Source organism: Fundulus heteroclitus, chromosome 8, assembly GCF_011125445.2.
Source record: "Fundulus heteroclitus isolate FHET01 chromosome 8, MU-UCD_Fhet_4.1, whole genome shotgun sequence".
NCBI lineage: Eukaryota > Metazoa > Chordata > Actinopteri > Cyprinodontiformes > Fundulidae > Fundulus > Fundulus heteroclitus.
The window spans coordinates 13562777-13566459 of NC_046368.1; the positions used below are offsets into that span (position 1 = coordinate 13562777).

A 3683-nucleotide genomic window follows, 5' to 3' on the forward strand; every position below is an offset into this window, starting at 1 on the left:
GGAAGCACTTTGTTGCTGTTTTTTTTTTCTTAGTTGTTTTACGAACATTTTATAGATTTTTTTTGTATAAAAATGTATGTCATGCCTCTGTTTAGTTATATTTTTTCTTTACAAATGTATAAAACTACAAGTTCAACTCCTCTTTTCGTTCTCATCATCTTCTTTGTTTTGTGGTGCTTCGTGATCACAGGTTTGAGGATGTTTCTGGTTGTCCTTGCTGTTTTCTCATCTTCTCCTCCGGTTTTCACGTTCCTCATTTCCACCTTCGTTCTGGTCGTGTTTTTGTTGTGGGTGTTTTGGCAGTGGGTTTCCGGTCCTGAAAAACAGGGGAAACTAAATTCATGAGCACACAAAGCTATTTTGACCTTCTAAAAAAAATAAAAAAAATTCTGATAAAAGTCTAAACAAAACAATAATATAATCAAGGGTCCAAAAAAGGTCTGAAAGCTGTGTAAAATGCAGTTAAAACAGGATCTCATGATTTGCAAACATTGAAAGGCTAAAACAGGTGGAAAAAAAGAAGCAGTCAGATGCATTTGTGAAAAATTTGCAGCCAGCAATGCGTTTGAAGAATGAAAATTCTGAATATATTCAGTGACAAATATTGGTTTACTCACCAGTAGGTGACAGTAGTGCCTAACAGATGTGAGCCACAGCGACAAGAGTTAGAGTTTCTTTGCAAGGCTGCTGTAGCCTGCACAAAGGATTGTTGGCTTCCCTTACTGCTCATTTGTTTACAGGAGGCAGTCAAAAAAAATTATAATTGTCAAATCATATCGGAACTATATTACATATCTGCTGAGGCATAGTTATGGATTTGCAAGACCTCCTTTTGTTTGTTTGTACTTTATCTAAGAGGCCAAAAAGGCAGTAAAATGCCTCTTTGTGGCTTCTTTTAGTAACTCAAAACCCAAAATGATTAATGAAACTGAACACACATGATGTGGCAAATCAAAAGACGAAGATAGATATTTTAAATACAAATCTATCTGAAAAGCCGTTATTTTTCAGCAATTACCTTTTTTAAATCTAGCTGGTGATGTGATATGGAATCAAGTCTGGAAACTCAAGAGTTTTTTCATTCAAACAATTTTTCCAAGGTTTTCCAGATGCGGAAAATGCTAAATTCAGATTTCATACATTCCTTTCATGTTGCGCTTGCTGCATGGGTTCTTCTGGCTGTAAATAATCCTTCCTTCTAGTTATAAAAGACACTGTTGTGCAAGTGGTGGCAGTGGTATAGTTGTTTCACGTAGTCAGGAGGCAGCCTTCTCAACAGCTGGTCATTCAGCTCTTCCTCAATAACAACACCTTAAGGTTTATCTATTCTATACCTAAAGCCTGTGCTGTTCCGCTAGGAGCAAAAATAAAAGTAAAAAATCCTATTTTTCCAGCAGCGAGACTGGTCACTGCTTTTTTCAAACTGAGGTCAGCAGAAAGTTTACTGTCATTATGCATATATATGTGTCCCAGATTACTATACAAGCCTAATATATTGATTTAAATTGACAGTGTCCCACCATTATTTAAAAGAAAATGTCCTAAAGACAGACACAGATTGCAGAAAATATTGCAGAAATCAAGTTTTATAAATAAGTTAGAGAAGATTTAAACACATTTTTACTGTGGTTTAATACTGTAATTGAAATGAGAATTCAAAACCTCTCTTACAGTGTATTATAGCCATAGTTTCCCATAATTCCCTTAAGCTGGTATGGGAAGTAGTTACCCTTCATGGTGGTTAACAGGATACGGTTCCTGATATTTTTTTAAGGAAGTTCCTGACATTGAAAGGAAATTTACAATTTAAATAAAAAAACAACAAAACAAACAAAAAATATAACTTAATTTGCGTTTCAACTGTGTAGTATAGAGTTTTAATGATTGTCAAATCATTGGAGTCTGTCTTTAAAGGACTTGTGCATTTACACAACAACAAACCTTTTAATTCAACACACGACGTAAAAATAAGCCTCTAACTAGGAGCAACAGCAAAACCAAAGTTTGTGGAAGCGACTATTTGGCTCTATTGGACTCATAAAAGGTCACCACACAGGTTTTTATCCAAGCACTGGGATGCACGAGTGCTTGTCTTGTTGTCCCGTACCTGAAGGACGGGGCAGTGTGTGTATTTCAGTGTTTACACTCTCCGCAGACTGGTGCGCTGCAATGACTGAGCACCCTTTCTTATATCCACCCCCACCTGGAGCAAGGAGGGCAGGAGGAGGGAAGGAGACAACACTTGGACCAGTTAAGTGCTGAAACAGAGCAGGAAACTAACTATGGCTCACATGTTCAGGGCCTCTAAGTGCTTTTGGTCTAGCAGTCGGCCAACCAGATCAGGCACCGAATCAACCATTTTTGATGAAAAGCTGTAAATCTTTTGTTCTACACATTGAAGTTTGTCATAATTGAATGATCTGAGTCATAGTTGGTTCGTTATATTTTGTTTTATAAAGGAAAATATAAAATAAAACAAAAGTTTTCTGGAGTCTACTATGTATGCACGATTCCTCTTGGTGTTTAACTCTGTGTGCATGTGTAGGCTGGGCCAGTGTGAGACTTTGATACATGATAACCTGGAGGAAAATCACCTGGTTGTACAGAGTTGCAGTTTAAACAACTGAAATTTATTCAAATTTTCACAGTCAGGGTAATGAAGAAGTTGCCTGTATATATAAAAGAAAAAAAAAACAGAAAAAAAGATGGTGGTAGAGCACTATTAGGCGCAGAGACTTCAAAGTTGAATTCGAAAAGAAGTAAGTGGTGCACTTTCCCTTCTGGCTATTGAATACAGATCTGGCAACGTGTAACCACAATTAGTTAATCAGATACAATATCTTTGGAAAGCAATGCTGTCCATATACTGTTTTTGTTTACATTTGTAAAGGTGGTTTCAATATCCTATAAGCTATTTTTTAATCAATGACTTTACTGTATGGGATGGAAACTATGACATGCATGAATAAAAAATGCTTATTCATGTGTGACTCATGGAAAAGGTTAAGAGAACAGCTGTCTCACTTTTCTAGAGAGCGCAACTCCACGTTCTTCAATGAATTTTGCTTCAGCAGAATAGACCTCCTTCTCTTCTTTCTGAAAAAAGAAAATAAAAGAAAAAAAATACAGTCAAATATTGATTTAAAGCAACGTTGAATGCTTAAGATTTTAAATACTAATAAGCTATCATATATCATATTACAATTTTTTTTTTCCTTTTGAAAAAAAAATCCTTCTAGTTTGGGTCTTTGAATGTGTCATAATGACCAATCATCATTTTTGATGATTGTTGAGCGGTTGAAAAAAAAAGTGCTCATGATTGCAATTTGAAAAAAATCGAACGGCTGGGTGTAAATTTGATTGTTCGTTAAAAGCGAGATGGAAATGTTTTCCTCCGCATGCGCAGGAAGCGGGGGGTGGTTGGCATGGCAGCCTGACCTGGCCTCGCCTCTGCTCCTGCTCCCAAGCTTGTTGACCCGCCTCCTGATGGGAAAAGCCCAACAACCCTTGTCAAAAGGCTGCGTGTCCCTCAGGAGGTGCCCACGCAGCACATGAGAGTAAGCCGTGTCACACACAGGAGTCAGCAGGGCCTCCTGGGCAGCGTGCAAGCCTGGCACGCTTCCGTCACGTCCCGATGATACCGAGCCCACCCAGCCTTGCAGCGAGTCCTTGTCCGGTAAGTA

The 3683-nt window shown here is 37.9% G+C and overlaps 1 long non-coding RNA gene across 2 annotated transcripts; it reads right to left on the reverse strand.

Moving 5' to 3' along the window:
- Positions 1 to 237: 237 nt before the first annotated feature.
- On the reverse strand, positions 238 to 3677 carry LOC118563921. 2 transcript variants are annotated; one of them, XR_004931531.1, is made up of 3 exons: positions 3576 to 3677; positions 3025 to 3096; positions 238 to 316 (listed from the first exon to the last, which is right to left on the reverse strand). It is a non-coding gene; the product is annotated as an uncharacterized LOC118563921 (long non-coding RNA). The 2 variants fall into 2 exon arrangements; XR_004931532.1 differs by lacking the exon at positions 3576 to 3677 and adding an exon at positions 3439 to 3479.
- Positions 3678 to 3683: the final 6 nt, after the last annotated feature.